This window comes from Bubalus kerabau, chromosome 13 (assembly GCF_029407905.1).
Source record: "Bubalus kerabau isolate K-KA32 ecotype Philippines breed swamp buffalo chromosome 13, PCC_UOA_SB_1v2, whole genome shotgun sequence".
NCBI lineage: Eukaryota > Metazoa > Chordata > Mammalia > Artiodactyla > Bovidae > Bubalus > Bubalus kerabau.
This window is the reverse complement of record NC_073636.1, coordinates 74483122-74495703: the sequence shown is the minus strand read 5'-3', so window position 1 is coordinate 74495703 and position 12582 is coordinate 74483122. Positions and strand designations below refer to the sequence as shown.

At 43.2% G+C, this 12582-nt stretch overlaps 1 non-coding gene across 1 annotated transcript; it reads left to right on the top strand.

Annotated features, from left to right (window-relative positions):
* Window positions 1-1600: 1600 nt before the first annotated feature.
* On the top strand, window positions 1601-1673 carry TRNAY-AUA (transfer RNA tyrosine (anticodon AUA)). The gene has a single exon. It is a non-coding gene; the product is annotated as a tRNA-Tyr (tRNA).
* The last annotated feature ends 10909 nt before the right edge of the window (window positions 1674-12582 follow it).

Genomic DNA, 12582 nt, shown 5'->3' with positions numbered 1-12582 from the left:
AAAACGAAGATCATGGCATCTGGTCCCATCACTTCATAGGAAATAGATGGGGAAACAGTGGAAACAGTGTCAGACTTTATTTTTCTGGGCTCCAAAATCACTGCAGATGGTGATTGCAGCCATGAAATTAAAAGACACTTACTCCTTGGAAGGAAAGTTATGACCAACCTAGATAGCATATTCAAAAGCAGAGATATTACTTTGCCAACAAAGGTCCATCTAGTCAAGGCTATGGTTTTTCCAGTGGTCATGTATGGATGTGAGAGTTGAACTGCAAAGAAAGCTGAGTGCCGAAGAATTGATGGTTTTGAACTGTGGTGTTGGAGAAGACTCTTGAGAGTCCCTTGGACTGCAAGGAGATCCAACCAGTCCATTCTAAAGGAGATTAGTCCTGGGTGTTCTTTGGAAGGAATGATGCTAAAGCTGAAACTCCAGTACTTTGGCCACCTCATGCGAAGAGTTGACTCATTGGAAAAGACTGATGCTGGGAGGGATTGAGGGCAGGAGGAGAAGGGGACGACAGAGGATGAGATGGCTGGATGGCATCATGTGAGTTTGAGTGAACTCCGGGAGTTGGTGATGGACAGGGAGGCCTGGCGTGCTGCAATTCATGGGGTCGCAAAGAGTCGGACTGAGCGACTGAACTGAACTGAACTGAGGCTGCAGAGCGGAGAGTAGCCTCTAAGGGGCGAAGGGCAGAGACAGAGGCCCCTGGGCAGGCTGCTGAGTGGTCCAGGGGGCCATGATGGAGTGAGTCTCTGTGCTCTTCCTTGGGTAGATGACACTTCTTTAGAATAACCTGAATGACTTGTTCTGTTGAGGTTTCTGTGGAGCCTTCATCACAAATCATAATTCATTAAATCTTTAGCCATCTGTGATGGATTCACCCTCCACCCCTCAGTAAGGGGTAGAAATCGCCTTGGAAAACAATATGATATCTCATTAAGAGAATGTTAGAAAGAACTTCTAGGATGCGGCTGTGTTAAATGATTTGGGGGAGGGTTTCAGGATGATTGGTATTATGAAGTGGGGTAGTTCTCTGAATTGGTACCTGAATCTTAACTCTAAGAACGGAAGACTAGATAAAGGTTAGAGAACTTCTAGGATGTAGGCTGTGTTAAATGATTTGGGGGAGGGTTTCAGGATGATTGGTATTATGAAGTGGGGTAGTTCTCTGAACTGGTATCTGAATCTTAACTCTAAGAAGGGAAGACTAGATAGAGGTTACAGCTGTACTTGATCAGGAAGTAGCAGTCACTCAAGATAGGGGGATGTGTGGTCATTTTGGTAGTTTGTATAATGTAACTTCTTGTGTCGGTTCAGACATAATTACCAAATGACCTATTTTTGTTTTGACCTTTCACAGACACAGTAGGAACTTGTCTGATCTTTAAGTTCTGTGTAATGTTTCTGTTTAACAAGAGAACAGAAGCCCCACTGTGGTGCCAGGTCAGACCTTGCAACTCAGAGGTTGCTTTTTGCTTCATCTATCAATCTCATAATATTGTGATCAGAAGAAAAAAGATATGATATATGTTAAATACTTTGTGTAAGTATTGACAACAGTAACATTTTGATAAATGTCAGATCTGATGGCACTTCCCTGGTGGCTCAGATGGTAAAGTGTCTGTCTATAGTGCAGGAGACCCAGGTTCGATCCCTGGGTCAGGAAGATTCCCTGGAGAAGGAAATGGCAACCCACTCCAGTACTCTTGCCTGGAAAATCCCATGGATGGAGGAGCTTGGTAGGCTGCAGTTCATGGGGTTGCTACGAGTCGGACATGACTGAGCAACTTCACTTCACTTCAGATCTGATGGCAATAATAGTGATACTACTAATATGTAAAGAATTTGATTTTTACTAAAATTATTAATTTATAACAGTGTAATGGGAAATGACTTGGTATTAAAGGAAAGAGACTGACTTCCATAACTCACTATACTGCTGTGTGATCTTAAACAAGTCGTTTCATCTCCCTGAGACACAGATTCCTTTTTAGAAAAAAAGGATGATGTTGTCTGTATTAAGAAAACCCCAGACTTGGGTCCTTTTGAGAACCATTGCTGATTATGCTGCTAACATGCTTTGAATACCACAGAACAAGGCAAATTATAAAGAAGCACAGAGTGTTAGTTTCCTCAGCTCCTGACTCCTCTTTAAATGTACTGTTGATTGTAGTAGAGAAAAAAAAGTAGCATTGATTGTTGTAGTGTCCCCTTCTAGAAGTTCACTGTGAGGAAGTTCCCCCAGTGCCAGAGTCGAGTCAAAATCTATCCTCCAAATAGGTCTCCTTCTTCCTCAGAGGTAACTGAAAACCCTCTTGCTTCAGTGATTGACCTCACCCAGGTCCAGCCCTTCTCCCACCTCACTTTGCCATTATTTGACCCTCTGGCCAAAGGAGTTAACATAATTATTCACCATTACTATTATTTTAAAGGACTTAGACTTGGCAGGGAGTAGGATATATGTCTATGGCCTTCATTGCTTTCAGAACAACTCCACAATGTCAGCAGCATGAGCTGCTATGTAACTGGGTATGTATGTCACTACGCTATGTAACATGTAAAGAGGAGGGAAATTTCTGGCCCCAGGTCACAAAGTTAGGAAAAGGCAGAACTAGAAAGCAAACTGAGGCCTCTACTTCCCAAACCACAGGTGGAAAGACCAGAGTTGTGTGGTGTTGCAGGCGATCTGCCAAGGCGCCCTGAGGCAGGCAGCTCTCCTGTTGGTGAAACCAGGTGAGGGGCGGTGGGGGATCAACCTGTGGAGATATGTTTGTCTCTCTGCTCCTCTTTGGCCCACTGCCCTTACTCTTTTTTTTTTTTTCTACCCAAAATATCAAGTCTGTGCACCAGATGGACACGCTCTTCCCCCCGGCTCACCATCTGCCTGGACCACTGCCAGGTAAAGAGCTGGTGTCTGTCCAGCAGAGATGCTGCCACAATAATTGCAGGAAGCCTGACATGTCACACCTGCCTTGAGAAAAAGTTGAGGCTAAGGTTGGGGGGGTGGGGGGGAAGTGCTGTAAAGATACCTACAGGAAGCTGAAAAGGAGGACCTGAGCTAACACACTGCTGATCACCTACCTGTCCTGTAATCTGCTCTCATCTACTCACAGACCATCCATCCTGTGCCATGCACAGCTCTAGGTGCTGGGATGCTCCTTGAGGGACCATATTGGACAAAAATCCACCTGCAGAATCATAATCTATGTTTCCACCAGGCCCACAGGCATAGTCAAGTCTAAGAAATGTTGTTACTGAGCACTTGGCCCCAGCAGACAGAGACAGGAAGTCTGGTTAGATGGGGAGGTCAAGCATGAACAGGACTAGCCCAGTCCTCCCCTTCCTCTTTGCTCTCCTCATCCTCCATACAGTTGGGAGGTGAGAAGTTCAGTCAGCCCCCAGCTTTCCCCAGAAGTCCTCCTGCAAGGCCACGAAGATGAGCCAGAACCTGCCTCTCTGTAGACTTTCTCATCCTCCAGAGCACCCCCAGGGGGTAAAACCTGAATCCAGGCCCAGGTTAAGTCCCTGATCACCTCCTCTTTACAGGCTGGGGGAGGGGGGTTGAGGGGAGTCCATGGAAGGGACTGGGGAGCAGGGGTGGAGGAGGTACACCAAACCCTCTCTGGATTTCTCCTGATAAACTGGGAAGTTTTCACTCCAGGAACTTTTCTTGACTCTCAAAAGGTATCATTATATGTTCAGCTTTGGGAGAAAAAAAAAGCATTCCACCTGACTCTACCAGATCATGGACCTCATCTCTGAGACTCTATTCCTGGTCACTATCTAGTCCCTGACTGCACTGTAGTGTCATAACAAGATCTGTAATTGATCCTTTTCTCCATTTATGCCCCCAGGCCTCCTGAAACTCTTAGAACTTACTGTATCTCTGTAAGTCACAAGATGAGTGGACTTGAGATAGTGTCTGGATGGGACTGGACTCCAGAACATGGCAGGAGGTGATTAGAGGGTTAGAACTGTCAACCCCAGTCCCTCTGGGGAGAGGAGAGGGTACTGACATGGAGTTCAGGCATCAGTGGTCAAAGATTCAATCAAATTGCCTGCACCCAACTCTCAATTAAAACCCAAATAAACATTGGGTTCAGAGAGCTTCAGGGGAGATGAACACACAAAGGGCTAGAGGAAGGGAGAGTCCTGAGAGGGCCTGGAGTCTCGGCATCCTCTACTCCCCATTTACCCTAAGCTTTTCCACTTCCCTGTCCCTGAGTTTTATGCTTTACACCCCTAACTCCCCATTTACCCTATGCTTCTCCTCCACTGGGCTTCCCTGGTGGCACAGATGGTAAAGTATCTGCCTGCAATGCAGGAGACCCAAGTTCCATCCTTGGGTTGGGAAGATTCCCTGGAGAAGGGAATGGCTACCCACTCCAGTATTCTTGCCTGGAGAATTACATGGACGGAGGAGCACGGAGGGCTACAGTCCATGGGGTTGCAAAGAATCAGACATGACTGAGCAACTAACACCTTTTCTCCTCCATTTGGCTGTCCCTGATTTTATGCTTTATAATAACTGGGGACCATAAATAAAGGGCTTTCCTGAGTTCTGGGAGTAGTTCTAATATGTTATTGAACATGTGAGGTGCATCATGGAACCTCTGAATTTATAGCCAGTTGGTCACACATGTAAGTAACCACAAGACTTGTGATCAACACTTGAAAGTATGGGCAGTCCTCAAGGACCAAGCTCTCCCTTGTGAGATCTGGGTCACCTCTGTGGATTTAGTGTCTGAAGTAAGTTGATTCCTGAATGCCCAGTGGGTTTGTGGGAACTCGGTCCTATCGACAGAGATCCCGCATGTTTGGAGTCAGGGACAAATCTCACACTGACTCTTCTCTACCATTTGTGTCTACCATGAGGATCAGGACGCTGGGACTAAGCACTCAGAACCCCTTCCCAGTTCTCTGCTTTTCAGAATTACTGGGAGAATCACATACTTGATTAAATGGATTGTGACTTATCCTGACCCTAACACTCAAATGTTTTGTGTCCTGGAGCAAGTCACCTGAAGTTTCCTCACCTGAACATGGGAACCAGGTTACAAGTGTTTTTTGAAAGGATTATTAGTCATAAGTATCAAGAGTTTACACATTTGTGGTCAATAATGACCACTTTCCACCAAAATTTTTTTACTCCAAAAGACTTGTATACCTACATTTCCTCACCTCTCTAAAAAAATTTAATCTGTCAAATCATGATCTGTTATGCAATTCATCACAACATTGAGTGACAGCTGAGCTTTTGCCCTCCAGATGAAAGTAGATGGAGAACAGGAAATTTCTCATATAAGTCACAGTGTCCATATTCCATTATTCCAGCACCCGTGATGTAACCTAAGTGAACACACTGGTGGCTCTTCTTTAATGCATTTCTCTAGTACAGGATAATGCCTCCCCACTCTCTTTTAACTCTTTATTTTGTATTGGAGTAGAGACTATCAGTTCAGTCCAGTCACTCAGTCGCATCTGACTCTTTGCATCCCCATGGACTGCAGCACGCCAGGCCTCCCTGTCTATCACCAACTCCCAAAGTTTACTCAAACTCATGTCCATTGAGTCGGTGATGCCATCCAACCATCTCATCCTCTGTTGTCCCCTTCTCCTCCTGCCTTCAATCTTTCCCAGCATCAGAGTCTTTTCAAATAAGTCAGTTCTTCGCATTAGGTAGCCAAAGTATTAGAGTTTCAGCTTCAACATCAGTCCTTTCAGTGAACACCCAGGACTGATTTCCTTTAGGATCGACTGGTTGGATCTCCTTGCAGTCCAAGGGACTCTCAAGAGTCTTCTCCAACACCACAGTTCAAAAGCATCAATTCTTCAGTGTTCAGCCTTCTTCACAGTCCAACTCTCACATCCATACATGACTACTGGGAAAACCAAAGCCTAGACTAGATAGACCTTTGCTGGCAAAGTAATGTCTCTGCTTTTTAATATGCTGTCTAGGTTGGTCATAACTTTCCTTCCAAGGAGTAAGTGTCTTTTAATTTCATGGCTGTAGTCACCAACTGCAGTGATTTTGGAGCCCAAAAAAATAAAGTCAGCCACTGTTTCCACTGTTTCCCCATCTATTTGCCATGAAGTGATGGGACCAGATGCCATGATCTTAGTTTTGTGAATGTTGGAGTGAACTGATAGTCAATTAACAATATTGTGATAGTTTCAGGTAGACAGCAAAGGGACTCAGCCTTGCATATACATGAATTCATCTCTCCCAAATTCTCCTCTCATCCAGGCTGCCACTTAACACTGAGCAGCATTACATGTGCTATACAGTAGGTCCTTGTTGGTTATCCAGCTTCACACTTTCTTTATTAATGGTGAGAAGTTTCAATCACACACATATCCAGAAAATAGTATTATAAGCCCACAGATCATTGTACAGCTCCAATCATTATCAGCATAAGGAGACTATTCTTAATATGTATCCTCCTTTTTTGTTCTTTTGGAGCTAGTCAGTGGCATTATGCCAATTAATTTAAAGATATTCAGGGGCGGTCCTAAGATGGCAGAGGAATAGGACAGGGAGACCACTTTCTCCCCCACAAATTCATCAAAAGAACATTTAAGCCCTGAGTAAATTCCACAAAACAACTTCTGAATGCTGGCAGAGGACATCAGGCACCCAGAAAAGCAGCCCATTGTCTTTGAAAGGAGGTAGGAAAAAATATAAAAGACAAAAAAAGACAAAAGAGGTAGGGATGGAGCTTTATTCCGGGAAGGGAGTCTTAAAAAGAGAGAAGTTTCCAAACACCAGGAAACACTCTCACTGCCGAGTCTGTGGAGAGCCTTGGAAGCACAGAGGGCAACATAACAGAGAGGAAAAATAAACAAATAATTAAAACCCACAGACTACGAGCCCAACGGTAACTCCCCCAGCGGAGAAGCAGCGCAGATGCCTGGACCCACCACTAGCAAGCAGGGGCTGGGCACGGAGGTGCCGGCTGCATTGCTTAGAGTAAGGACCTGGCCTGAATGTCCCGAGGGCAGTCTGAGTGAACTAACTTGGGCTAGCAAACCAGACTGTGAGATAGCTACCACTCGAAAAGCCCTAACCTAAGACACCGCCAGGCCTGGGCACAGAACAAAGGACTGAACAGAACTAGCTGGCTGCAGACCATCCCCCTCCGGTGACAGGCAGCTAGAGCCGGAAGGCGGCAATCGCAGCCCCAGAGAGACATTATCTACCAAACTGCAAGCAGGCTTCTTTGCTAACTAAGACTTCTTGGGGTTCTGGACAGTCAACATCCACCTGAGAAGGTGCGCCGGTTGTACACCCAGAAAACCGAGCAGCAGGGACGGGGGAGGCAATAAGTCACAGCAACCGCGCTCACCAAACACCTGGTCACCTGAGCTGCTCGGATCTGGGAAGGGCACAAAACGCAGGCCCAACCGAGTCTGCGCCTCTGAGGACTACCTGAGTGCCTAAACCTGAGCGGCTTAGACCTGGGAGGAAAATGCAGCCCAGGTCCGGCCTCGGACAGTACCCAGCAGAGCAGCCTAGAGACTGAGCAATTGGGCAGGGAGGGCACAGGCGCCGTGAGCGGGAGGAGGCCCAGTGTAGCCGAGACACTTCAAGCACATGCCAGTGTTATTTGTTTGCAGCGTCCCTCCCTCCCCACAGCGGGACTGAGCAAGTGAGCCTAAAAAACTGTCCACCACCGCCCCCTTGTATCAGAGCGAAAATCAGACACTGAAGAGACCAGCAAACAGAAGAAGCTAAAACAGAGGGAACCGCCTTAGGAGTGACAGGTGCAAGAGATTAAAACCCTGTAGTTAGTACTGACTACATAGGAAGGGGCCTATAGATCTTGAGAAATATAAGCCGGACCAAGGAACTATCCGAAAATTAACTGACCGCACACTGCCCACACAACACCAGAGAAAGTCCTAGATATATTTTTACTATTTTTATGATCATTCTTTTTTTAATTTTTTTTTAATTTTTAAGTTCTCTATTACTCCTTTAATTTTCATTTTTATAACCTACTATTACTTTGGGGGAAAAAAAGATCCTATATTTTAAAGCAAACTTCATATATATATTTTTATATATATATATAATTTTTGTGACTTTTTTTTCTTCTTTTCTTTAATATTGTATTTTTGAAAATCCAGCCTCTACTCTAGATTTTTAATCTTTGCTTTTTGGTATTTGTTATCAATTTTGTACCTTTAAGAACCCAATCTTCAGTACCCATTTTTACTTGGGAGCAAGATTACTGGCTTGACTGCTCTCTCCCCCTTTGGACTCTCCTTCTTCTCCACCAGGTCGCCTCTGTCTCCTCCCTCCCCCTTCTCTTCTCTACCCAACTCTGTGAATCTCTTTGTGTGTTCCAGATGGTGGAGAACACTTAGGGAACTGATAACTGGCTGGATCTGTCTCTCTCCTATTGATTCCCCCCTTTATCCTCCTGGCCACCTCTGTCTCCTTCCTCCCTCTTCTCTTCTCTGTATAACTCTGTGAACATCTCTGAGTGGTCCAGACTGTGGAGCACACATAAGGAAGTGATAACTGGCTAGGTTGCTCTCTCCTCTTTTGATTCCACCTCATCTCATTCGGGTCACCTCTAACTCCCTCCTCCCTCTTCTCTTCTCCATGTAACTCTGTGAACCTCTCTGGGTGTCGCTCATTGTGGAGAAAGTTTTCATCTTTAACCTGGATGTTTTATCAACAGTGCTGTATAGAAGGAGAAGTCTTAAGACTACTGTAAAAATAAGACTGAAAACCAAAAGCAGGAGGCTTAAGTCCAAATTCTGAGAACACCAGAGAACTCCTGACTCCAGGGAACATTAATCAACAGGAGCTCATCAAATGCCTCCACACCTACACTGAAACCAAGCACCACCCAAGGGCCAACAAGTTCCAGAGCAAGACATATCATGCAAATTCTCCAGCAACACAGGAATACAGCCCTAGCTTCAATATACAGGCTGCCCAAAGTTACTCCAAACCCATCGACATCTCATAACTCATTACTGGACACTTCATTGCACTCCAGACAGAAGAAATCCAGCTCCACCCACTAGAACACCGACACAAGCTTCCCTAACCAAGAAACCTTGACAAGCCACCCATACAACCCCACCCACAGCGAGGAAACTCCACAATAAAGAGAACTCCACAAACTGCCAGAATACAGAAAGGTCACCCCAAACTCAGCAATATAAACAAGATGAAGAGACAGAGGAATACCCAGGAAGTAAAGGAACAGGATAAATGCCCACCAAACCAAAGAGGAAGAGATAGGGAATCTACCTGATAAAGAATTCTGAATAATGCTAGTGAAAATGATCCAAAATCTTGACATCAAAATGGAATCACAGATAAATAGGCTGGATACAAGGACTGAGAAGATGCAAGAAAGGTTTAACAAGGACCTAGAAGAAATAAAAAAGAGTCAATATATAATGAATAATGTAATAAATGAGATCAAAAACACTCTGGAGGCAACAAATAGTAGAATAATGGAGGCAGAAGATAGGATTAGTGAAGTAGAAGATAGAATGGTAGAAATAAATTAGTCAGAGAGGGAAACAGAAAAACTAATTAAAAGAAATGAGGACAATCTCAGAGACCTCTGGGACAATGTTAAACGCTCCAACATTCGAATCATGAGAAAATACTTGAGGAGATAATAGTTGAAAACTTCCCTAAAATGGGGAAGGAAATAATCACCCAAGTCCAAGAAACCCAGAGAGTCCCAAACAGGATAAACTCAAGGCAAAACACCCCAAGACACATATTAATCAAAATAGCAAAGATCAAACACAAAGAACAAATATTAAAAGCAGCAAGGGAAAAACAACAAATAACACACAAGGGGATTCCAATAAGGATAACAGCTGAGCTTTCAATAGAAACTCTTCAGGCCAGGAGGGAATGGCAGGACACACTTAAAGTGATGAAAGAAAATAACCTACAGCCCAGATTACTGTACTCAGCAAGGATCTCATTCAAATATGAAGGAGAAATCAAAAGCCTTACAGACAAGCAAAAGCCGAAAGAATTCAGCACCACCAAAACAGCTCTGCTCTGCAACAAATGCTAAAGGATCTTCTCTAGACAGGAAACACAGAAAGGGTGTATAAACTGGAACCCAAAACAATAAAGTAAATGGCAACAGGATCATACTTATCAATAATTACCTTAAATATAAATGGGTTGAATGCCCCAACCAAAAGACAAAGACTGGCTGAATAGATACAAAAATAAGACCCCTATATATGTTGTCTACAAGAGACCCACCTCAAAACAGGGGACACATACAGACTGAAAGTGAAGGGCTGGAAAAAGATATTCTATGCAAATAGAGACCAAAAGAAAGCAGGAGTAGCAATACTCATGTCAGATAAAATAGACTTTAAAACAAAGGCTATGAAAAGAGACAAAGAAGGACACTACATAATGATCAAAGGATCAATCCAAGAAGAAGATATAACAATTATAAATATATATGCACCCAACATAGGAGCACCACAATATGTAAGACAAATGCTAACAAGTATGAAAGGGGAAATTAATAATAACACAATAATAGTGTTAATACCCCACTTACACCTATGGATAGATCAACTAAACAGAAAACTTACAAGGAAACACAAACTTTAAATGATACAACAGACCAGTTAGACCCAATTGATATCTATAGGACATTTCACCCCAAAACAATGAATTTCACCTTTTTCTCAAGCGCACATGGAACCTTCTCCAGGATAGATCACATCCTGGGCCATAAATCTAGCCTTGGTAAATTTTAAAAAATTGAAATCATTCCAAGCATCTTTTCTGACCACAATTCAGTAAGATTAAATCTCAATTACAGGAGAAAAATTATTAAAAATTCCAACATATGGAGGCTGAACAACATGCTCTGAATAACCAACAAATCACAGAAGAAATTTAAAAAAATCAAACTATGCATAGAAATTAATGAAAATTAAAACACAACAATCCTAAACCTGTGGGACACTATAAAAGCAGTGCTAAGGGGTAAGTTCATTGCAATACAGGTATACCTCAAGAAACAAGGAAAAAGTCAAATAAATAACCTAACTCTATACCTAAAGCAACTAGAAAAGGAAGAAATGAAAAACCCCAGGGTTAGTAGAAGGAAAGAAATCTTAAAAATTAGGGCAGAAATAAATGCAAAAGACACCATAGCAAAAATCAACAAAGCCAAAAGCTGGTTCTTTGAGACGATAAATAAAATTGACAAACCATTAGCCAGACTCATCAAGAAATAGAGCGAGAAAAATCAAATCAATAAAATTAGAAATGAAAATGGAGAGATCACAACAGACAACACAGAAATACAAAGGATCATTAGAGACTACTATCAGCAATTATATGCCAATAAAATGGACAACATGGAAGAAATGGACAAATTCTTAGAAAAGTACAACTTTCCAAAACTGAACAAGGAAGAAATAGAAAATCTTAACAGACCCATCACAAGCACGGAAATTGAAACTGTAATCCGAAATATTCCAGCAAACAAAAGCTCGGGTCCAGACGGCTTCACAGCTGAATTCAAACAAAAATTTAGAGAAGAGCTAACACCTATCCTACTCAAACTCTTCCAGAAAATTGCAGAGGAAGGTAAACATCCAAACTCATTCTATGAGGCCACCGTCACCCTAATACCAAAACCTGACAAAGATGCCACCAAAAAAAGAAAACTACAGGCCAATATCACTGATGAACATAGATGCAAAACTCCTTAACAAAATTCTAGTGATCAGAATCCAACAGCATATTAAAAAGATCACACACCATGACCAAGTGGGCTTTATCCCAGGGATGCAAGGATTCTTCAATATCTGCAAATCAATCAATATAATACACCACATTAACAAATTGAAAATAAAAGCCATATGATTATCTCAATAGATGCAGAGAAAGCCTTTGACAAAATTCAACATTCATTTATGATAAAAACTCTCCAGAAAGCAGGAATAGAAGGAACATCAGTTCAGTTCAGTTCAGTCACTCAGTCATGTCCGACTCTGCGACCCCATGAATCGCAGCACACCAGGCCTCCCTGTCCATCACCAACTCCTGGAGTTCACTCAAACTCACGTCCATAGAGTCAGTGATGCCATCCAGCCATCTCATCCTCTGTAGTCCCCTTGTCCTCCTGACCCCAATCCCTCCCAGCATCAGAGTCTTTTCTAATGAGTCAACTCTTTGCATGAGGTGGCCAAAGTACTGGAGTTTCAGCTTTAGCATCATTCCTTCCAAAGAAATCCCAGGACTGATCTCCTTCAAAATGGACTGGTTGGATCTCCTTGCAGTCCAAGGGACTCTCAAGAGTATTCTCCAACACCACAGTTCAAAAGCATCAATTCTTCAGCGCTCAGCCTTCTTCACAGTCCAACTCTCACATCCATACGTGACCACTGGAAAAACCATAGCCTTGACTAGACAGACCTTTGTTGGCAAAGTAATGTCTCTGCTTTTGAATATGCTATCTAGGTTGGTCATAACTTTCTTTCCAAGGAGTAAGAATCTTTTAATTTCATGGCTGCAGTCACCATCTGCTGTGATTTTGGAGCCCAGAA